This window comes from Heloderma suspectum, chromosome 3 (assembly GCF_057233095.1).
Source record: "Heloderma suspectum isolate Gila_16-S chromosome 3, 16-S_ref, whole genome shotgun sequence".
In the NCBI taxonomy this organism is placed as follows: Eukaryota; Metazoa; Chordata; class Lepidosauria; order Squamata; family Helodermatidae; genus Heloderma; species Heloderma suspectum.
The window spans coordinates 147233773-147258828 of NC_139460.1; positions in this window are offsets into that span (position 1 = coordinate 147233773).

A 25056-nucleotide genomic window follows, 5' to 3' on the forward strand; every position below is an offset into this window, starting at 1 on the left:
TTTGTACACCCCTATGTATGGCATTTGTCAGGGTAATATCTGAACTCTCAATTCATACACTTTCCAGATGAAGTTAATGCTGGACAAAGTTAATGAAGCTTTAAGTACAGAAAACTTTAGAATGGGAAAGAACATGAACAGAAAAAAGGGGCCAGCCTTCATTGCATTCTAGAAAGATTGATGCTTGAAGCTCTTCAATACTTTCTGCCAGTGTACACTACCAGAATGTTATACTGCATCATGAAAAAAACACAAACCTGTTTCACTTCCCATTGCTTGAACCATGGAAACACATATATAATCTTGTTCAGTTTTTGCTAGTCTTTGAACTTCTTCAAAGTCACTTTCCATTGTCATTAACTTTCCATGACACCTATGTCAGTTTGCATTAAAAAATGAACAGGAATGTTCCCTCAGATGTAGGACACTTGTCATTGTGAAGAGGGGAAAATGAATTGGTTGCCCTTGCTTTGGGGCAGTGAGAGACTTATCCAAAAACATTCAGATGTAAAAATATTTCCAATGTGTGACACAGCCTTTCCAAACAATTAAATCCAGCTTCTTCTTTGAAAAACATTAGGGATAGTGATGATCAGATCTCTCACCCCCAATCTAATATACATATGCTTAAATCTAATTGACTATATATTTACCCTACTTCTAGGTGGCTATGCTGCTGTGCATGCTTGAAACAGTATCTAGGCTAACCTTCTCCAACATGGTGCCCTTTGAATATTTTGAACTTCAACTCGCAGTAGCCCCAAACAGCAACCCCATTACTTTTTATGAGACCTGTGTTCTGGTCTTCTCCAGGCACATGGAAACCTGGAGAAGTTCAGGTTCTGGAATCAAAGTTTCTTAATGATGTAGTGAGATTCCTAAGGATGTAGTATTTTTCATTCTTACTGTCACAGTCAAGATCCAGAAGATCCCATATCAGGTTTGGCCCAAAGTTTGTTTGTTCATCTAGGCAAATGAAAGAAGAGAAGCCATGGTTTGTTGGGTTGTGAACTGTGGGTTGTTCATGGTTAACAAACTATGGTTTGTTAGTGCAGCTGGGTTCACACAACACAACAGCCGATGTTTCATCAACAACCTTTGAATGACAACCCACACTCAGCCTTGAGTGCGGGTTGTCATGTTGTGTGAACCCTGTGACGTCTCTACTCCATTTTTCTTCCAGCTCAGAAATGTCATTGGGCTAGATGCCCTAATCTTCAAAGGTAATGCTCCACAACTAAATTTAACAAGCTTTTAAAATGTGTTTTGGTCATAAAATCATGTATTTTTTGCATTTTCAGTGCTCTTAAATCAAATGTAATCATGTAAAAACTGCTTGAGATTTTAAAGTAAAAGATGAAAAGACACATCTGATCGCAATCTAAACATTATGTGTGTTAGTACTAGGAATTCTGTAAACTTACAGTTCCTTGGTGATGCTTAGTACCTGGAATATGGCGTGGAATACGTTATGTGATTATCCATGATTAAGCTAAATACAAAAATCCCACATCATAGTGGGTAGTATCTAACATGGGCCTTGCACAGGCAGTCCAGGGCGGCTGGTGATGGCTGCCACATGCACAGCTCCTACCCCTGGTGGTCACGATGTAGCACTTCTGGTGCCTCAGCAAGCAGAAGGGCTCATTTCCAGAGGGGGCAGATTGCACCCCTCCAGAAATGAGCATTTCCACTCGTTGCAGCACTTCCCCTAGAAGCACTACATCGTGGCCCCCAGTGGTAGGGGATGGGCAAGCGCTGCCACCAGTCAGGACACCCATGAGTGAACTGGCGGCAGCAGTCCTGGGTCACCCATGCGAGGCCCACATTGGATGCTACCCAGTATCTCTAGGTCATGACAAATCCATCACACTAGTAAAAATCACACACTGAAATGCATTATAATAAGGAAAATGGCTTGCAAAAATGTGCACAGCAGCAAAATGTGTGTCCAAAAATGTGTACACTGGGGAAAAATGCATACATTAGGAAACGTGCACACAAAAAAGAATATGAATTTTCATGGGAACTTTATTCTTTTTAAAAAGTAATAATAATCACACTGATGAGGAATTGGGCCAAAATTAACTTCAGGTCAGAAAAATGGGAAACTAAGTGGAACTGAAATGGACAGATTCACTCATTCCTAATGTTGGGGGCAGAGGTAGTGTGGTTTGCCCCGTTCACCCCTATTTGTTTCACTGTGAGTGCCTGAAGGGGAGTGTGCTTGATTAAGCATCTATTTTTTATTCAATAGTGTCTGGGAGCCCACCCTAGATAGCGAGATCAGTGCCATTACAGACAGAGGCTGACAGCAGCAGGCAAAGGAGCAAAGCAGTCTGGTAAGCCAGTGTTGCAAGGCTGGAGAGTGAGACCTTGAAATCTTGCCAGTCAGCCAGAGGAACATAAGGGCAGCCTGGCAGAGGCCAAGGAAGACTCCCTGCCTTGTGACTCTTAAGGCTGGCAAGCACAGGAAGGAAATGGTTATAGCAATTTCATTTATTATATTGATTTCTACTGCGGAACTCAAGGTGGTATGATTCCTACCCAGGCACCTAAATCTCATATAGCTTCTGCAAGGTTGTTGCCTTATGTTCCATCAGATCATGCCCAGGGCAAATATAAAATAAAGTTGCATTTAATATAGGTTACTATTTTGAGATAACTGAGGATGTGTATGGTAATTTGCACATGAACAAATAATCACTTGTGGTTAGCAGGGAAAGACATATTTAATATTTTCTTGCAGTAATGCTGCAACAGATTAAAAAAGCTCCTCATGATTAAAAAGTGTGCTCTGAACTGGAACATGATCGATTAATGCATAGAAAGAGGAATCCCAGTCCAGCTAGGAGCCATGTTCAGATGGGAAAACTTTTCCACACATACTTATTTATATTTATTATTAAATTTATTAATCGCCCATCTGGCTGGTCACCCAGCCACTCTGGCCGATGTACAGCATACAATAAAACAGTTTAAAACAATAAAATTCTACAATAAAAACATTTTATAAAAATACCCTAACCCACCCCAAATGCCTGCCTGAACAACCACGTTTTTAATGCACGACGGAAGCTCATTAAAGAGGGGGCATGGCGGAGTTCCCTAGGGAGGGAGTTCCACAGAGTGGGGGCCACCACAGAAAAGGCCCTCTCCCTCGTCCTCACCAGTCAAGCTGTCCTGGCTGATGGGACAGAGAGAAGGCCATCCGAGGCTAATCTTGTTAAGCGGCCTGTCTGGTGCTGCTGGAGGTGCTCCTTAAGATAGGCTGGGCTGGAACCATATAGGGTTTTAAAGGTCAAAACCAACACCTTGAATTTGGCCTGGAGAACAACTGGTAACCAGTGCAACTCCTTCAGCACTGGAGTGATGTGATCTCACTGGTGGCTGCCTTTATTCAGGCGAGCCAACGCATTCTGTACCAGCTGCAGCTTCCGAACCGTCTTCAAGGGTAACCCCACGTAGAGCGCATTGTTGTTGTTCAGTCGTTCAGTCGTGTCCGACTCTTCATGACCCCATGGACCATAGCACGCCAGGCCTTCCTGTCCTGCGCTGTCTCATGGAGCGTGCTCAATCAGTGATGCTATCTAGCCATCTCATCCTCTGCCGTCCCCTTCTCCTTTTGCCTTCAGTCTGTCCCAGCATCAGGGTCTTTTCCAGAGAGTTTTCTCTTCGCATTAGGTGGCCAAAATATTGCAGCTTCATCTTCAGTATCTGTCCTTCCAATGAGCACTCAGGGTTGATTTCCTTCAGGATGGACTGATTTGACCTCCTTGCAGTCCAGGGGACTCGTAAGAGGCTTCTCCAGCACCACAGTTCGAAAGCATCAATTCTTCGGCGCTCAGCCTTCCTTATAGTCCAGCTTTCACAGCCATACATTACTACTGGGAAAACCATAGCTTTGATTAGATGGACCTTTGTCTGCAAGGTGATGTCTCTGCTTCTTACTATGCTGTCTAGGTTTGCCATAGCTTTCCTCCCAAGGATCACCGTCTGCGGTGATCTTGGAGCCCAAGAAAGTAAAATCTGTCACAGCTTCCATTTCTTCCCCTTCTATATGCCAGGAAGTGATGGGGCCAGATGCCATGATCTTCGTTTTTTTAATGTTGAGTTTCAAACCAGCTTTTGCACTCTCCTCTTTCACCCTCAACAAGAGGCTCTTTAGATCCTCTTCGCTTTCTGCCATTAGGGTGGTATCGTCTGCATATCGGAGGTTGTTGATAATTCTCCCAGCAATCTTAATTCCAACCTGTGATTCATACAACCCAGCGTTTCTTATGATGTACTCTGCATATAAGTTAAATAAGCAGGGTGACAATATGCAGCCTTGTTGTACTCCTTTCCCAATTTTGAACCACTCGGTTGTTCCATGTGTGGTTCTTACTGTTGCTTCTTGACCCTTGTACAGGTTTCTCAGGAGACAGGTAAGGTGGTCTGGTACCCCCATCACTTTAAGAATTTGCCACAGTTTGTTGTGATCCACACAGTAGTCTAAACGAGAGGAGACCAGGGCATGTACTACTGATGGCAGCAGATGGTCGGGAAGGAAGGGGTGCAGCCACCATATCAGATGGAGTTGATACAGCGCTGCCCGGCTCACAGCTGACACCTGAGCCTCCATGGACAGCTGGGAGTCCAAAATGACCCCCAGGCTGTGGACCTGGTCTTTCAAGGGTAGCCATACCCCATTCAACACCAGGTCAACATCCCCCAGCCTCCTTTTGTCTCCCACCAAAAGTACCTCGGTCTTGTCAGGGTTCAGCTTCAGCTTATTCCTCCCCATCCAGCCACTCACCGTCTCCAGACATTTGGACAGGGATTCTACGGCCAACCTTGGTGAAGATTTGAACGAGAGGTAGAGCTGTGTGTCATCCGCATATTGATGACACCGCACCCCAAACCTCCTGATGATAGCCCCCAGCGTCTTCACATAGATATTAAATAGCATCGGAGAGAGGATGGAACCCTGTGGCACCCCACAAGTGAGTGGCCACGGGTCCGAAACCTCCTCTCCCAGTGCTACCCTCTGGTACCTGCCGGAGAGGAAGGACCGGAACCACCACAATATGGTGTCTCCAATGCCCAACCCCTCCAGGCGGTCCAGGAGGATACCATGGTCAACGGTATCAAAAGCCTCTGAGAGGTCGAGGAGAACAAGGAAGGAGCATTCACCCCTATCCAGAGCCCTCCTCATATCATCTACCAAGGCGACCAAGGTCGTTTCTGTCCCATGCCCAAGCCTGAAGCCCGACTGAAATGGGTCTAGATAATCAGTTTCTTCCAAGTGTGCCTTCAACTGCATCGCCACCACCCGCTCAATCACCTTGCCCCAAAATGGCAGATTTGAGACTGGGCGAAAGTTGTTCAGAACTTGGGGATCCAAGGAGGGCTTCTTTAAGAGTGGTCTTATCACTGCCTCCTTGAGGGCTGATGGCATCACTCCCTCCTCAAGGGAGGCGTTCACCACCGCCCTGATCCCCTCACCCAGTCTCTCTCTGCAGCCCATAATGAGCCAAGATGGGCAAGGATCAAGTAAGCAGGTGGTCGGCCGTACAGATAAAAGCACCTTGTCCACTTCATCAGGAGGAGGAAGCTGGAACCGATCCCACAAAACCAGTTTGCCACAGGCCACCTCTTGCTCACTAACTGTATCCACAGCGTGCAGAGTAACACACCTAATCTGATCAATTTTATCTGCAAAGTGCCTTTCCAAGGCCTCACAGGAGGCCTTAGAATGCTCCAGTGGTTCTGGAGCCACAGGACCAACCAGGCTCCAGACCACTTGGAACAGCCTCCTGGGACAGCACTCTGCAGCGATAGATGCAGCATAATATTCCTTGTTTGCTGCCTTCACCGCCACGTGATAGGCTGAAAATACAGCTCTAGCCCGTGTCTGATCGTCTTTGGAGCGAGACTTCCGCCACCGGTGCTCTAGCCGTCTCACCTCCTGTTTCAGAGCTCACAATAGGGTTGGCGGAGAATTTCTCCCCGAAACTTCGGGGGGCCGAGTGCCAACGTGTTCGGTGAACAAGTTTCGGGGAGAAATCCTCCGAACCCGCCCGCACCCCGCACCCCCCCCGGGACGGGACTTACCTTCACCGAATGTCCCTCCCGGTGGCTGGTCCGGCCGGCGGTTCGGCGGGTGTTCGAGCGAGGCGGGAGTGGCAGCCGATCTTTCGACCGGCTGCCACCGCCGCCATTGCAATGAAAGAAAAAAAAAAAAAAGCCCCCTGATAGGCTACGTGACGATTCACGTAGCCTATCACAGCTAGATCTGCAAAGTCAGCCGTGATAGGCTACGTGAATCATCATGTAGCCTATCACGGGTGACTTAAAAAAAAAAAAAAAGTGTGTACGGATAATGGCGGCCCCCATAGGGAGCTGCCATTCCCCTTCCTTATTTGGTCGCTGTAGTCTACATAAAGATTTACGTAGACTACGGTGAAAATAAGGGCAACGCTATTTGCGTTGCCCTTATTTTCGCCATAGTCTACGTAAACATTTACGTAGACTACAGCGACTAAATAAGGAACGCGAATGGCGGCTCCCTATGGGGGCCGCCATTAGCGTACGCACTTTTTTTTTTTAAAGTCACCCGTGATAGGCTACGTGACGAGTCATGTAGCCTATCACGGCTGACTTTGCAGATCTAGCCGTGATAGGCTACGTGAATCGTCACGTAGCCTATCAGGGGGCGTTTTTTTTTTTTTTAAACTTTCGCGTTCACGGCCGGGCCAAGGCGGGAAGCCTCCCCCCCGGCCTGAATTTCAGCCGGGCCGAGGCGGGAAGCCTCCCCCCCGGCCTGAACTTCGCGGGGGGACCAGCGAAGCGCCTCCCCCCCACCGCGAACATCCTTCGAGGACAGGTAAGTGACTTTCGTCCACCCCTAGCTCACAACCACTGATTGAACCATGGTGCAGTCTGAGCCCTGTTCAGGGGGAGAGGGCGTTTCGGAGCCACCTGATCTAATGCCCCAGTGATTGCGGCATTCCAGCCACCCACCAGGGTCTCAACCGATTAGCCATTGGCGTGCCCCAGAGAATCCCCAAGCGTGTTCAGGAATCCATTTGGATCCATAAGATGCCTGGGGTGGACCATTTTAATGGGTCCTCCACCCCTGTGGAGGGGTTGTGGAACCGAGAAGTCCAATGTCACCAGATAGTGATCTGACCATGACAAGGGGGTGGTGGATATACCCCCGACTTCCAGATCACTCCCCGCTTCTCCAGAAACAAACACAAGGTCTAGTGCATGACCAGCTACATGGGTGGGCCCAGTTAGAATATGGTGTAGCTCCCAGGAGGCCATGGTCTCCATGAAGTCCCGAGGTGCTCCTGTGAGGATGGCCTCTGAATGTATGTTGAAGTCCCCCAACACCAATAAGTTAGGGGACTGTACACACACATCAGAGACCACCTCAAGCACCTCAGCCAGGGAGTCAGTCGTGCAGCAGGGTGGACGGTACACAAGCAGAATCCCCAGACTGCCCTTCGGGCCCAACCTCCAGTACATGCACTCAGCAACCTTGGTCTCCTGGAGAGGGGGTCTGGTGAAGACCAAGGACTCTCTGTAGATAACAGCCACTCCCCCTACCCGATCCCCAGCCCTCGGCTGCTGTGCATATGAAAATCCGGCTGGACACATGGCTGCAAGGGTTGGAGCAGCAGCCTCGGCCAGCCAGGTCTCTGTAATACATGCCAGGTCCGCACCCTCATCCAGGATCATGTCATCGATGAGGGAGGTTTTCTGGGAAACAGACCTGGCATTGCAGAGCAGCAAACGAGGGCCAGAAGATGGGGTCATGCCTCCCCCAGCCGTCCTTTGGCTCTGGACAGGCCCGGAGCAGGGGACAGATACTACACATCTCTCCCTTGTTCCCCTTATTTGGCATTAGGGTTGGGGGAGAATTTCTCCCCAAAACTTTGGGGGGCCGAGCGCCAACGCATTCAGTCCTCTGAAGGTTGTTCGGGGAGAACTTCTCCGCCACCCCGCCCTCCCCCCGGGATGGGACTTACCTTTCACAAATGTCCCTCCCGGCAGCGGGTCCCAGCGGCGGTTCGGCAGGTCTTCATCAGGGGTGGGGGCGGCAGCCGGTCTTTCGACTGGCTGCCGCCGCCGCCTTTACAAGCAAAGTAAAAAAAAAACAACGCCCCTGTGATAGGCTATGTAACGATTAACGTAGCCTATCACGGCTAGATTTGCAAAGTCAGCCATGATAGGCTACGTTAATCGTCACGTAGCCTATCACGGGTGACTTAAAAAAAAAAAAGCCCGTACGGCTAATGGCGGCCCCCATAGGGAGCCACTATTCGCATTCCTTATTTGGTCCCTGTAGTCTACGTAAAGATTTACGTAGACTACGGCGAAAATAAGGACAACGCAAATAGCGTTGCCCTTATTTTCACCGTAGTCTACGTAAATCTTTACGTAAACTACAGGGACCAAATAAGGAACGCGAATGGCAGCTCCCTATGGGGGCCGCCATTTGCGTACGCGCTTTTTTTTTTTTTCAAAGTCACCCGTGATAGGCTACATGACGATTAATGTAGCCTATCACGGCTGACTTTGCAGATCTAGCCGTGATAGGCTACGTTAATCGTTATGTAGCCTATCACAGGGGCGTTTTTTCTTTTTCTTTTGAACTTCGCGGCCAGGGAGACAGGGCGCTTCTCCCCGGCCTGAATTTCGGCTGGGCGAGGCGGGAAGCCTCCCCCCCGGCCTGAATTTCGGCCAGGCCAGGAGGGAAGCCTCCCCCCCCAGCCTGAACTTTGGGGGGGCAGCGAAGCGCCTCCCCCCCACCGTGAAGCAAGCTGTGAGACCAGGTAAGTGACTTTTGTGCACCCCTATTTGGCATGGCCTGCCCCTAGCGCTGCGCCAGCACCTGCCCCCCAGCCTCGATATGTTCTGGCCCCCAACACTCCCCCCACTGCCTCCATCAAGACACATGCCCCCTTGTTCCCGCCTATCAGGCAGGCTACCCACCCCTAAAACCACAACAAAATCCCCCAGAAAAACAAAACAAAACAAAAACACTTAAAAATCCCCTTAAAAATAATGCCAGGCAGGAGTCCACAGGGAAGGCCTGGTGGTGGTGGTGGTGGTGGTGGTGGTGGTGGTGGTGGTGGCGGCGGCGGCGGCGGCGGCGGCCGCAGGCATGCCTCTTCCTCGGAGGTAGTGGTAGCTTCCCCTGCAGCCCCTGGCTCTCCCAGGCCACCTCAGCCAGCCAGTTTATGTAGTCCCTCCAGGGAGGGGCAGGTGGAGCAGCACAGCTGGCTCGGTACCTGGGGGCCTGGTCCTGCAGGGACTGGCGGTCTGCCAGGCAGAAGTCTACAGGGAAGATCTGGTGGTAGTGGTGGTGGCGGCAGCAGCAGCAGCAGCAGGCACGCCTCTTCCCCAGTGGTGGTGGCTTCTCCTGCAGGCCCTGGCTCTCCCTGGCTTTGTGAGGGACTAGCTTTGTGAGGGACTGCAGAATCAGAGTTTCATGTGCAATCCTATACTGTCAAATAATTGCACTGACCAGCTGTTATGGAGGGGTGGGGAGCAAGGATTTGGGGGCTCCTTCTTCCTATCCTAGAGCTAATAGACATGCTTCCTAATTCTCTGACAGCTATATATCCACACACAGTTCCATCTGAACTATAGTCTTCAGACCATCATTTCTACCATTTCATCTTAAACTGTTAATTAGATACATATCAAATGTCGGGGACTGTATGGTGATGGAGAGGAGTAGGTGGAGGTATACATAGGGAATTGTCTGGGTGAAGCTTCAGGAGAGTTTCAATCTTCCGGGGCTAGGGCAGCCATGGATTACCAGTTTTTATCCATTCTTCTCTACTTCACTAGCTATTAAATACATTAGTAGGGGATTCATTTATCCTGTCTCCCAACCCCCTTCCCCATTTTTATCATACGCATGAACAGAATCACTTCATCTGTTCCTTTTAGCACATACATTGCCCTAAAATTTCTTTTTAATTGATTGGTTGTATTTAGACACTGCCAGTTAATGTTGGATTATAATGTTAATGCTGGAATTTCTAAGAAATGTGATGCACTGGGAAACAAAAGGATTGAGAATTTCCTGCAGTTCCTTTTGTGAGGCCTTCACTTCCCTCTGACAAGTGATCTATACAACTGACATAACTCAGTGTTTATTTTCTCTCAGCAATTTCTGGATCAAAGAGAGTAATTTTTACAAGTACATGATGTCTCTTGTCTAACTAGCATTTCAACAAGCTCTGGGACCTTCTTAATTTTAAATTCTCAGCATAAATTTCTACTGAGTGTTCTCAAAAGCATAGCTGTAAAAACACACACACACAAAACAACCACAGACATCTGCTACCTATCCTTCCTTCTGTCAACATAGTGTATACTTTCCAAGCCAACTCAGATTTTTCCTTCTTCACCCCTCCAAACCATTTTCTTTTGTAGAATTGTATAGTACAGCATTCTCTAACAGAGGGCAATGCAGATGTTTTGGACTACAATTCCCATCAGTGCTAGCCAGCCTGTCCAATAGTTGGCAATGATGGGAGTGGCAGTCTAAAACATCTGGAGGGCACGAGGTTAGGGAAGGTTGGGCTATGACATTGTTATCCAATAGACCAGCCTCCCCAGGGCTACCCATCCTGCCCCACCCTTATATGCCTTTCATTGGCAGGTAATATTTTATTCTCAATGGCCTTTCTGCTTTGGTCTGTTGCCCAAAAATTGTTTTGCTGCCACTGTTATGGTTTTAGCGCACTGGCTGTTGTATATTTATGTTACCTCTATTTTATACATATTTTAATGTCACCTTGAGCTATTATAGGAAAGGCATTGAATAGCATGCTCCTATACATGTTCACTTGTAACTGCATCCCATTGAGTTCAAGTCCGCATAGGACTGCAGCCTAAAACACTTTAAAAATAGATAGACAGACATTTCTTGATAACTGTAGATTTCAAGGGGCTGGTTTTTCTTTTTGTTTTCCTTCTGGTGTCAGAAATGCTGTCTTGAAGGAAGGACACTGTTTCCTGAATTCTTCTATGCCTGAGGGTGGAGCAAAAACAGGTTACATGCACTTATTTAGTTATTTCATTTATTAAAACATTTCTAATCCACCCTACTAGTCTAGCCACTGTGGACATAGGTATATCTCTCATTTTAGACTTCAGACTCCTGCTTGGGAGACTATCTCCTAGGTGCTTCCTAGGGCTCCTTCACACCAGGCTTTTATCCTGCGATTGAAATTGCTCCTTCACGGAAGTTTGCGGGCTCTTTACATGACACCATGATCATTCAAGGCATCTCCTGCACTAAATGCCCTTTGTTCTGTTTTTAAATAGATCACAGATGATGAGCTATCAAATTACCCCGTTGTGTTCCACTTCACTTTCCTCCATCAAAAGAGTTAAAGCAGGAAGAGATCAATGGCAGATAACAGAAGACTCAGATACAGGGAGAAGGAGGGGGAAGGGGTGGGGGAGAAGGAAGCACGTGTAAAGGGAATCAGTTGTGATCCTGCATTTAAAACGGAAGCAGAAAGCCCTGTTTTAAATGCAGGATTTTAGGCTGGTGCAGAGATGCCCCTAAAGGCTGCAGATATGACTCATCAACTCCAGTTTGCTTTAATCACCCAGACCTGGAGTTCTGTTGAATTCTTGTTGTCATTCAAACAGAGATCAACCTCAGTAGGCTGTGAGTTGAAGGAAGGGTGGGTAGGGATGTCAGAGAATTCCGCCACGGATCTCGGTGAGGCCGAATGCCAGTGCATTCGCTCCCCCGAAATCTGTGGTGGAACGAAGCCCCCGCCCCCCCCAACCCATGAAAGGCACGCGAAACAGAGCACTTACCTGCTGCTGTCTGCGCTGACTTGTGAATGGCGGCTGCCCTGCGGCCGCCATTCACTTCTTCATCATAGCTGTGATAGGCTACGTAAATACTTATGTAGCCTATCACGGATAACACAGGGATGCCTTTTGTGTCCCTGCGGAGGCCGTGATAGGCTATGTAAGTATTTACGTAGCCTATCACGGCAAGCCAAAAATAAAAAAAACCAGCGTATGCAAATGGCGGCGGCTACAGCGGCCCCCATTTGCATTCCCTTTTTTTCCGCTGTTTTAGCCTATGTAAATATCTACGTAAGCTATTACAGAGAAAAAAAGGAGAACGCAAATAGCGTAGTGGGTGCTATTTCTGTTCCTTTTCCCCCCGCTGTAATAGCTTACTTAAATATTTATGTAGGCTAAAACGGCAAAAAAAAAGGAACGCAAATGGCACCCACTACACTATTTGCGTTCCCCTTTTTTTCGCCGTAATAGCTTACGTAAATATTTACATAGGCTAAAACAGTGAAAAAAAGGGAACGCAAATGGTGGCCGCCGTAGCCACTGCCATATGCCCTCACCCTGGCGCCAGCTTGTCTGGCTGAAAGGGGGGTGCCATTGTGGGTGGGTGGGGTGACAAGACGTAAGGGCCTCTGATTGGTGCACCCCAGTGGCACCACCACGCAGGGAGGGGCAGGCTGAGCTGCCTTAAACTCAGCTAACCCCTCCCAACCTTAGCTCTCTGGCTCATCGCAGCTAGAGAGAACTACAGCTCCGCTGAGAAACAGCAAAGGACACCTGCCTGCTGGAGACCGGCTTCGTCATCGTTCCAGCCACTTGAACACCGCGTGCTATCAGCGTGCCCAAAGCCTCACTGCCACGCCGGCACTCACCGTTGGCTCGGCGCACCTGCTGCGGCTCCGGATTTGGCGGCGCTTGTGGCGGGGGCGCACATTGGTTTGCTCCCATGCGGGGGCCCTAGCAGTTGCAGTGTCAGTGCACCCGCCTCTCGCTCCCGAGGGCTCGGCGTGCATGCTGCGGCTCCGGCTTTGCCGGCAGCCATGGCGGGGGCACACGTGCCTGGACGCTGCCCCCTCCACGGCCGGCGACCGGCGTGCCGGCAGGAATGCCAGCGGCTGTGCCGCAGCACACACCTGGGGGGGGCGCCTGTTGCCTGCTCCTTGTGCCCCTCCGGACGAGGCTTGGCCTTGCCCCCCCATTTACTTGCGCTCCCGGCGGCCGAGCACCTGCCGTGGCACCAGGGTTGCCGGGGCTCGCAGAGGGCACCGCCCCTCGGCTGGCACTTGCCGCCTGGTGGGAGTGCCAGCGGCTGTGCTGGCGCGCGCCCAGGTGCAGTGCCTCCTCGTGTGCTCCCCTGCTGGGGCGCCCGCACTCCCAGGGGCCACGCGCCCTCTCCGCCGCGGCCCCGGGATTGCCGGCACTCGCGGTGGGCACCGGTGGCTGTGCTGGCACGCGCCCGGGCACGGCACCTCTTTGGGTGTTCCCATGTTGGGGCACCTGCGCTCCCGGCGGCCGAGCGCCCACCCCCCCTTTCTCGCCTCATCAGAAGGTCGCCGTGCACCTTCGCCGCCGTGGCCTTGTGGTTGCCGGCGCTCGCGGGGGGCACATGTGCGCGTGCGCTGCCCCCGCGGCCGGTGCTTGTCGTCCCGGCGAGAACGTTGGCGGCCGTGCCTGTGCGCGCCCGGGTGCGGTGCAGGTGGGTCCGCTCCCCTGTCGGGGCAGCGGCTGCGTGCCCGCCCCCTCCTGTTATCTGGCGTGCACTCATATGTAGTGCCAGTGGCTGTGGGCAGCTACCAGCTTTAAGGGGTGTCGGCGCTTGCGGCGGCGACATGCCCCCCCCGCTTCCTTCCTCTGGCGGTCGCACAAGCCTGGGCGCCAAGCAATTCGGCGCTGGCTCTTGCTGCCTCCTGTGAGCGTGGGGCGCTCACAGCGGCAGCACATGCACCCCCCCCAAATCACAAAATACGACAATAACAAAACAAAAGAAAAATAACCACCTGGGATGCCTGCGCTCAGGAGCGGCTCCTGTGGCTGCGGGCCCTCGCTGCGCCACGTGGGCGCCGGGCTTGCAGCAGGCGGCAACAGCGCCCCCTTCAAAGCCACTGTGTTGTAGTAGCTAGAGTGTTGGCCTGGGACTTCGACACCCAGGTTCTATTCTCCTTGCCAGGGGCATCGTTCTGGGCTGGAGCCCTGCCTGGCATGCAGAAGGTCCCTGGTCCAGTCCCTTGCATTTCCTCGTAGGGCTAGAAAACCCTTATCTGAACCCCTGCAGAGCCATTGGGGGGGCACAGTTTCTCCACCCCAGCCCTATAAGCTAATTAGGTTAATGGCTAGACACACCGTGTCTTAAAAGTGAACTCACAGAGCCATGCAGAAAGAGGATCTATGTTTTGCACTCAAGAGGGGTGCCCCTCCTGTCTAGCGGTAGCGGCGGCACTGCTGCCTGTTGTCCAGGGTGCCCAGTGAGTAGCCCACTGGAACCACCTGCTGTGTGCTCTGACCCATGCCGCATTTACTTCTAGGAGTGGTGGTTGGTGTTGGATTGGGTCCTGGGACCCAAGCCCCTGCTTCTTCTTGCCAATGTCGTGCCAAGTTTACCTCACTTTCTACATCATGCCCCCGCAAGAAGGGCCAAGGTTGAGAGAACGGGTAGGGTAGGGCCCCGCCTCCCCTTCCCAATAGTTCACTGCCAAGGCCTGATTCCGAGTCTGATTATGAAACAGACCTGGTTTGGGCGTCAATTCTTGCTCGTCTGGAAGCTGCTGAGCATTCTTCGGGGATCTCTTCCCCTTCCCCGGCCTGGCCTAAGAAACCCCCCGGTGGTCCAGCTTAAGCCAACGCGACAGCAGAACCAACGCTCACTACTTCTCTCTATTTCAGCTCATCTATGGGTTCAGTGAACCTGGACGCCATTGAGGCCTCCACCTCGCCTTCGCAGGTTCACCATGGCAGCACTCCACCACTGCAGGCAGTCCACCTTCCTGCGGCATCTCCGTCAGCAGTAATCCAAGCAACATCCTTCTCCTTGGGGTTTCGCCTAGGCGACACACCACAGCTGGAGGCGGTCCGCCCTTATGGGGCATCTCCGTCAGTAGCACTGCAAGTGGCATCGCCTCCCTTGCTCCCGGGGACCCGGACACGGCTGCCCTGGATATGGGTGAGATGACTGCACCTTGCCCCACTTGTCCAGATGGGTGACCTTCAGGGCCTTGGTGGTTGCCGCCTTAGCTTGCCCCTCTGGGGCAGCTGTCCCTCCCAATGTCATCTCCCTACATGACGCCCGGACTGCCTGCAGCTCCATCAATCACACCCCAGTAACCCCAGCTGCTTAGCGCAGCATCTTACAGCATTTGGCTGGATTAATTTAGGATCCCTCGCCTGCCCCAGCCCTCTCAGGCATCCACGTAAGAAGCATATCAGATCCCTACCCTAATCTGGTGAGTTGTAATGTCACTAGGGCTACTCCTTCTCGTAATGACTTTCACCTGAAGAGGTGTGTGACTGGCTTATGTCAAGGCCTTTGCAGGGGGGCTGCCTTTGCCCTTCTCTGCGCAAGAACCTGTTGGACCAGGACCTTTCGCTCCAATTTTGACTCCTTCCCGGCCGGGTTCAGCGACGGATCCGGCAGTGGCCACATGCACCAGGCTGTCTCCCGCACTGGCCCTCAGCCTATCGCGGGTCTGCTGTTTCAGCACTGCTATCTGTGCCGGGAATAAAGCCCCAAGGGCACATACTCCCAGGACATGTGCAGTTTCCGTCGTGAGTGCTCCCTTGTAGCAGTCAACATTCATGCACCTTTTGTCCAAGGCCCAGGGATGGTAGGGTCCCCTTGGAAAAGCCGAAGCAGTAGGAAGCTCTGGATGGCCCTTGCCTAGTTAGAACGCGTCTTGACTTAGAACACGGTTTTTTATGCTAGGTTCTAGGGACCCCCCCTTTTTTTTCTCTAGGTCAACATTGGCCATCCTTACCTCGTAAGCAACATTTCTCTTCGCCAGGCGTCGACAGGTTCAGGAGAGGTTAACAAGGTAGTACTGGAAGAAGGATTTTATCTACTTTAGGTATCTCCCTTCTCAAATGGTGCCCTGGAAATCCTCTAGGGAGTTTTCCTGATTCGTAACCTCTCTTCCCTGAGGGCCAGTCAGTTAATCACAAGATCCCTGATCATCTCTGCTCAGTGTGACACACCTCTTCGATGAGGCAGCTGTCTTGGTCTGGGATCCCGGCCACAGGTCCCTGAGGGGCATGTGCTACATGGAGTCCAAAGACGATGGTTAATGTTCTGACCTAACGCAAGTATTGCTCCTCTTTCCTGTTACCTCGGTGTCCCGTAGCTCACAAAAGGCTGAGGGCCAGTCTCCCACACCAACATTCGGTGAAGCCAATCCGATACCCTTAGGGCTAGTATGCCTCCCTCTGGACATTTTTCAGGTCCTTTAGGCACAGTGCCAAGCAGTTATACATAAGGCATGGCTTCAACTTAGTAGGGCTTAATGGCACCTCCTTCCGGAAGCGTGAGCCTCTCTTCAAAGTTGGACTGCGAATTCACATGGTTCCGCAGCTACCCCAAAGGGTTTCAGATTCTTAGGGCAGGTCCAATCATGCTGTGGGTAGTGGCCTGTAGAGTGGAGGCTGCCACCGCTGCCAAGCACATTTTGGGATAACCTTATAGCCAAGTCAGTAACCCCCCCCCCCGTTTTGGTATGACAACATGACCACGTTATTCATTCTCCGTCCTCCTGAGATTGGAGAGTCATGTCATGTGTCAGTGTGTTCGCGCTTGGGTTATGCAAACCCAAATGTCGATGCCTTGTCATGAAATTAGGTCAACGTCTTCCGGGCCTTAGCCCCGTGGGTGCTCCATTCCTAGGGATGTACGAAAGTCACTTACCTTTTCGCAGGGGTGATTCGCGGTGGGGGGGAGGCGCTTTGCTTCTCCCCCCGAAATTCAGGCCAGGGGGGAGGCGCCCCGCCTCGCCCGGCCGCGAAAGAAAAAGTAAAAAAAAAACAAAAAAAACCCGTGATAGGCTACGTAACGATTAACATAGCCTATCACGGCTAGATTTCCAAAGTCAGCCATGATAGGCTATGTTAATCGTCACGTAGCCTATCACGGGTGACTTTGGAAAAAAAAAGCGCGTAAGCAAATGGCGGTGGCCCATGGGCGCCGCCATTTGCATTCCTTATTTTGGCACGTCTAGTCTACGTAAAGATTTACGTAGACTACGGCGAAAATAAGGGAACGCTATTTGCGTTGCCCTTATTTTCGCCGTAGTCTACGTAAATCTTTACATAGACTAGATGTGCCAAAATAAGGAACACAAATGGCGGCGCTCATGGGCCGCCGCCATTTGCGTACGTGCTTTTTTTTTTCCAAAGTCACTCGTGATCGGCTATGTAAAGATTTACGTAGCCTATCACGGCTGACTTTGGAAATCTAGCCGTGATAGGCTATGTAAATCGTCACATAGCCTATCACGGGTGTGTGTGTGTGTTTTTTACTTTTTTATTTTGTAACGGCGGCGGCGGCAACCGGTTGGGAGACCGGCCGCCACCCCCGCCCCCGCCGAAACACCGCCGAAACGCCACCAGGACCCGCTGCTGAGAGGGACATTCGCTGAAGGTAAGTCCCATCCTGGGGGGGGGGCGGGGGGCCGGCAGAGAATTTCCCCAACACTTTTGGGGGGCTGAATGCCTCGGCGCTTGGCCTCCTGAAGATTCGTGGAGAAATTCTCTGCCATCCCTATCCATTCCCAGATTCCATCCTTGCAGTACTACGGGAGACCGGGATACTGAAGCCAGGCATGCCAGCCTGCATTCTATGGCTCTCCGTTCAGGAGCCGCCTGCGACAGAGCAGGTAGGGTGTGCTGCGCATTAGGCAAAGCTTCAGCGTTAGGATTCATGACCCTTATATATAGATCAGTGGCTGCTATTTCGCGCCTCCTTAAGGAACAACAGACTATCTGGGACCATAAGTCGCAAGCTGTCCATTTAGTCTTCCGGCCCACAATGGTGGGATTCACTGACTCCATGTTAGATTTTAGGGTTCAATGTGCAATATAGTGTTGGGCACAGATGTTGCCTGCTTTAGTAAATTAGCCACCCACTCTCTCCAGATACCCCTTTCAGGCTACGGGGGTAATGGCCCTCCATTTCAGCTTTCCAGTAAGACGTTTCCCTGTTCCACGTAGCAGCCTTAATGGCCTTCTTCAACCCCCCCCACCTTAGGAATTCAGGGTTGGTCTGGGCTCCCAAGGCCGACTGGTCCCGGAGAACCTGGATATGCTTCAAGGTAAAGGTCTGGTCCAATGTAACCCTCTTAAGTATGTTGTGATCAAACTGATTGGTATAGCAAGGGCACGGCAGTGGCGCATGGCCAAATGCAAGTCAATGGGTTAGGCCCCGTCGGCACCTTATGGGTTTTATGGAATGCCGCGGTCTGAGGAGGGACCTCCGTTTTATCACTTCAACAGCTTACTGTTGACCTAAGGGCAATTTGGGCAATTTCTACATTAGCTCTACCCCGCTAGGCCTAGGTAACTTGCAGTTCAGAACCCACTGTTGTTACGTCAAAGCAGTCTCCATGGTAGCCGCTGGAGGTTTCTCTCTCAGGCATGTTAGGACATTTTGAAAATGGGGCTTCACAGCATTTTGGCCTGCGTTCTCAAGTTGTTCGCTTCTTCCTGACACAATTTTTGCTTTGCTTGCCTTAATGTGCTTATTCCTGAGACCAGCAGACTTGTCGTACGCTGGTACGGGTGCTCTTACATGGGCACGTTATGATGTCTGGAGCTGCACGAAGGGCTTGCATGTCATTTTCAGACTTCAGCTTCTGTCACCCCGTCACATTAGGATCCAGTGGCTACACAGACGTGGCAGACAGTGGGAATCCCCTCCTCACTCTGTTCCACCAAAGTTTGTCAGTCTTCCTCCACAGGTCCAGGTGCTGCACGTTGAGAGGAATGACGTCGGCTGTAAGCCAGGAGAGGACCTGATCGAACAGGCCTTGGTTGAGAGGCAGGTGGTGCGGCATACCTGGCCGGAAGTAGCCTATTGCAGCCCTCACTGCTCCCATGGATCATTGGGAAGGAATGGAATGACGTTGCCAGCAGCAGGGCACGTCCAAATGTGCACAGAGAAATGGCTTAAGGCCATGTGAATGAGGTGATGGAGGCACCACCCGCCAGGGAACTCTGTGGACAAGGAGGGAGCATTACAGGTAGGATGGTGTCCTCCTGTCTCATTTAGTGAATAACGTATTTCTGTCTGATCTGCAAAGGGGCCTGCGGGAAGTTCTTTTGCGCAGGTGGGGGGAGTTTCACAAGCTCTAGGCTTGTGACTCCTGTGGCGGCTAGGATGGGCAAAAACAGGAAAGTAGGGATGGTGTGCATGCAGAGGCACCTTATGGTGACAGGTGATGCCTGAGGCCCCCCGAACAGGTTGTGTGGCTCGTCGGGGGGATAAGGGTTGCCTGGGAGACCAACCCTACTCACTCACCCAGGTGTTGTGCGGCACCGGGTTGGGGGTGACACCAGAAGGTCTACCTCCCCCAGAAGGGGTAGTCCGGAGGGATGGCAAGATCACCGCCACCCCTCAGGCTGGGTGTGTTTTCGCCCAAGAAGTGCCAGCTAGCCGCTGACACAATTAGATGCCCGTCCTAGTTACCCCTTTGCAGCTATTTCAATACATGTGGCCCAATTTTCAACCCAAGCTTGTTGTTTGTGTCTTCTTTAACCCGTCTCCTCTCGCAATTACATACGCTGTTTTGTTTTTTTCCCCTGCAGGCTGCCCAGTGGCTGGATGTCCGGCTGCGGGCGGCCCTGGCCGGCGGCTCTGCGGAATCTCCTCGGAGCGGAGCTGGACGGATTAGGATTTCAGGGGGAGGTGTGGAGCACCTTCCCCCCACCGGGAATAACCCCATTGAAAAGGTAAGTGACTTTCATACATCCCTAAGGGTGGGCAGAGAGAGGCTGCTTAACCTTTTTTTTCTCCAGTTATTCCATATCTCAAAATCACACTCCTCAAAGACAGAGAGAGAGAGAGAGAGAGAGAGAGAGAGAGAGAGATTGGTGTAAAGCAGCACAACAGCAGAGCAACAAGGAATTTCTGGATCCACTGTGGATGCCGTCCATCTTAAGGTAAAGTGTACAAGAAAGATAGAAAGACTAACAACAGAGTATTCAAAAATATGTTATAAGCTAAATGTTTCAGCTTCTCCCCTCATCAGTAGCTGTGCTATTTTAACATTTAGCTTAAAATATTTTTTGAATACTCTGTTGTTAGTCTTTCTATCTTTTGAATATAATTTCTTATAATATATCAATTATAATTTATAATCAATTCTGTATTATGTGATTATACAGTCTAAAATCAAATAATCCAAATTTTGCATTAGGGAAAATAGGTATTAAATAAATTAATTAAATAAATAGATAGATAGATATTCTATCACATTCCTTTGCCTTAGGGATATGACAGCCTATACCAGCTCAGGTTCTTCAGGTGCCAGCTGAAATGTGGCCCCTGCTTGCTCCCCCCAGACCCGCGCTCAGGCCACCCACAAGCTCGGCAAGTTGTCTGGACTCACAGCGATCCCATTCGGTGAGCTCCTGCCATTTCCCCAATATTAGAGGCATTATGCCTCTAATATTGCACACATTAAGCTTTCCTGGCCCCAACCTGCACATATCTATTTATTTATTTATTTATTGAATTTATATCCTGCCTTTTTTCCTCCCAGGAACTCAAGGCAGCGTACATGATCCTCCTCCTCTCCATTTTATCCTCACAACAACAACCCTGTGAGGTGGGTTGGGCTGAGAGTCTGTGACTGGCCCAAAGTCACCCAGTGAGCTTCCATGGCCGAGTGGGGACTAGAACCTGGATCTCCCGATTCTCAGTCCAGCACTCTAGCCACTACACCACACTGGCTCTCTTATCATATTAAAAATATGCACATTTTTAACTTCCTTTTTGCACATACAACAAAGGCAGGAAAATGGCAAGTGCTTACCGAATTGGATCACGGTGAGTCCTGGAGGATGCGAGCAGGGCGCAAGCGGGCGTGAGCGGGGGGCGAGCGAGGACAGTGTCTCGACAGGCACAGTCCAGGGGTCACAGGTGTGGGGGGGTGATGGACTCCCGGACCCAGTCAAGCACCCGCGACATCCCTACTTTGCCTTCATACATATTCATATCAAGTTCAATTCATTGTTAGGATATCCATGGTTGCTAAAGCGTTTGGTCTATATTGATTCCAGTATTGGACAAATGTTTACAAATTTCTTTGGAAAAAAAATCTGTTGAATCGCTTCTACCTTCCCATAAATTTGTATAACTGCTAATTTTGTTCATAGCCATTATTTTCCACCCCTCTTTCTCCATGTTCCAGTAGTAGGTACATTAGCTTTCTATTCCTTCGCCAATAACTGGCATGCTAAGCTTAACATATATTCTACTGTGACGTCACGTTCTCTCCTAACTTAGTTCAACAAATAGCCCAAAGCTGTCATGAATGGGGATAGCTGGATTTCATATCCTACCACATCTCTTTATTGTTTGAGAAATATTCTACCAACAGTGTTTAACACAGTTGCATTGCCGTCAGATGTGAGCAAAAGTGCCTCTTCCCCTGCCACACCACCAGCAAGTATCCAATACATCAGAAAATGTTTTTGCAGTTTTGACTGGACATACATAATATCTCGTAATATACAGCTCATAGTAGTGTAATGCAAATGTACAGCCATTCTTTATCAGAAATATTAATATTACATTATCTCTGCCACAACTGTTTTATGGTATTATTTCTCTTATCTCTCCCTTGTAAAATACTATATATTTTGGATAACAACCCTTTTTGTCTGTCCAAAATGCCCATCTTCTCAAAAGGTGAAAGAGGTCTGCTCATATCTACCTGTCTGATAATAGTTTAAATGAAACTCCTAATTTGCAAAGTTTGATAAAATGGTAAATGCAAACCAGGGTGTCTTTGTACTGTCTGACTGTATGACATTATAACATGAGAAATAAAATTCCTAAGTCTAGCCATACCTTCATTAATCTAGTTAGAAAAATCACCTTCAGTTCTAGCTCTGTGAAACCTAGTCCTGTTTATCACAAGTGTTAATAAAGAAATGTCTGGGGCTCAAAATTACTACTATTTGTCCAAAATGTTCATGATTGAATCTCTGATTTCATTTGGCAAGTTTCTTTATGCTTTTGTTGAGTACCCCAGATCCAATCTGAGAATAGCACATCAGTATTAAACTGTCCCGACATCCAGGGTGCAGAGTCTTATATTCTCTAAACCATTGCACTAATGCCACCAATATTGCTTCATGGCAGTTCAGCCTAATATTTGGAAGTGATAAACCACCCTGCAATGTCTGGCACTGCAAAACCTGTGCCTTTATTCATGTGTGTGTGTATGTGTGTGCGTGCGTATAATCTCAAATGTATTTACTGATTTTTGATTGACATTTATGTGAAATTTGCTGTAGTAGCTTAGCTAGGAGTAGGGATGTACGAAAGTCACTTACCTTATGAGGAAATTGATTCGCGGTGGGGGGGAGGCGCTCCATCCCTCCCCCCGAAATTCTGGCCGAGGGGGAGGCGCCCTGTCCCTCCTGCCGTGAATCCTGGCTGGCCGGGAACGCAAATGGCGGCGGCCGTAGCTGCTGCCGTTTGCGTCCCTGCAGTCAGCCGTGATAGGCTACGAAAATGTTTACGTAGCCTATCACGGCTGAGTAAAAAACAAAACAAAACCGTGAGTTCGCAAATGGCGGCGCCCATCGGCGCCGCCATTTGCGTTCCTTATTTTGGCACGTCTAGTCTACGTAAACATTTACGTAGACTATGGCGAAAATAAGGGGAACGCAAATAGCTATTTATCTACGCTATTTGCGTTCCCCTTATTTTCGCCGTAGTCTATGTAAATGTTTACGTAGACTAGACGTGCCAAAATAAGGAATGCAAATGGCGGCGCCCATGGGCGCCGCCATTTGCATACACGCGGTTTTTGTTTTTTTGTTTTTTACTCAGCCGTGATAGGCTACGTAAACATTTACATAGCCTATCATGGTGCTTTTTAAAAAATCTAGCCGTGATCGGCTACGTAAATCTTTGCATAGCCTATTACTTTTTTGGTTTTTTTTTTTTTACTGGAAATGGCGGCGGCGGCAGCCGGTCAGAAGACCGGCCACTGCAGCCGCCACCGCCGAACCACCGCCGAACCGCCGCCGGAGCCGCCGCCACCAGGAGGATTTGCCCAAGGTAAGTCCCGTCCCGGGGGGGCGGGCAGACCGTTTCACCACCAATTTCGGGGGGCCGAATGCACTGGCATTTGGCCTCCCTGAGATTCGTGGTGAAATTCTCTGACATCCCTAGCTGGGAGTGACAAAAACTCCCAAAGCTGCTTTTTCACCAGGGGGTGGGGTGGGGTGGGGCATACAGGGACTTCATATCATCCGCCTATCTTTCTCCTCCATGGATGCACACAGACAGGCAGACAGCAGTTCCTGAGGATGTGAATCAATGCAGAAAGGATTCCCTCAAGGTTGAACATGACTGGCTACAGGTGAGAAGGGCTCCCTAGAAAAGTGCCAGCCATTGGGTCCTCTCCTGTTGGCATCTCCACCCACCCAGTGGGTTTTTCTGTGGCAGCATGACAGATAGCAGCAGAAGCACTGCCACAGCCTGCAAGCTGCCAAGTGCCAATCATCTTGACATTTTCACACAACGCCTATATGTCATCGCTCTGGGGCATTATGAGAGCAACAAAATGGTGGCTTCTTAACCACCTGCTGCTTGGTAAATGAATCTGGGGATACAGGCAAGGGTGGGGGAACCCAGTATAGGTGCCATTGTGTGTGTGAAGGACCCGCATAGGGCTCTCGGGGTGTAGCAGGTGAATGAGGATGCAAACTTTTGCCGTTAGCCCCAAAGCAAAAACTTTGGAAACCAAAGGTCTAGTATGAAACAATGGCACAAGCCCTGAATCTTGCCCCATCCATATGCAGGTCTGTAGCCGGCAGCATTATGAAATGCAAAGAGACATTTTAAAAACAAAATCTTCATTTTGTGTCCACTGTTTGACCCATCTCTGGTAAGAGCCTTTCAAGTGATATATAAAAGGGATCAAATAAGGCCAGTCATATTTCCTGATGCGTTTTTGCTTTCAGGAGTTGTTGGGAGTTTTTGTTTAGCTGGTTCGTACACTATAAACGACATACAATATTGATTGAGCTTGAGGGTGTTTTTTTTTTTTTTTTAAAGCCCTGGAATTACAGAGGAAGGGCAACAAGCCAAGGCTCCCTGGTGGAGTTATCAAGCTCCAAGAAAAGAATGCTAAAGGAAGAGAAGCAGTGAAGAGAAGACGGTGAGGATTAAAGTTTGCACAATAGATTTGGAAGTTGTAGTGAAAATGAGTGATAAAACCTTCAAAATAGAAGTTACTGTTGAGTTTCTAAAGCCCAGTACAGATAAAAGGAAACAATTTCTGCATGCTGGGGTTGGAATATCTCTGAGACAGTATTTTATTTTTCTTTAGAATTATGGTGCATTTTTAAAGAAAACTAATTTTCAACTTCTGAAATAATAAAAGCGAAGCCTGCACAGTGATTTAAAGGCAGAGGCAGGGAGAGCTTGCTCATGGGATGCTCCTGCTATCTTCAAGTTTTAGGACATGTTTGTGGCATTCATATTCCATGGTTCTCCAATTTTTAACAAGGAAACAAGGTTCCATTTGGGTAGGGATGGCGGAGAATTTCTCCCCGAATCTTTGGGGGGCCTAGCGCCAATGCATTTGGCCCCCCGAAATCGGCGGTGAAATTCTCCGCCACCCCCCCGCTCCCCCCCAGGATGGGACTTACCTTTGGTGAATGTCCCTCCTGGCGGCGGGTCCCGGTGGCGGTTCGTAGGCCTTTCGTCAGGGGCAGCAGCCGGTCTTCTGACCGGCTGCCGCCGCCGCCATTACAAAGTGTAAAAAAACAATAACACCCCGTGATAGGCTACGTAACGATTAACGTAGCCTATCATGGCTAGATTTCCAAAGTCAGCCATGATAGACTACGTAAATCATTACGTAGCCTATCATGGGTGACTTTGGAAAAAAAAAAAAGCGCGTACGCAAATGATGGCGCCCTATGGGCGCCGCCATTTGCATTCCTTATTTGGTCCCGGTAGTCTACGTAAAGATTTACGTAGACTACGCCGTACGT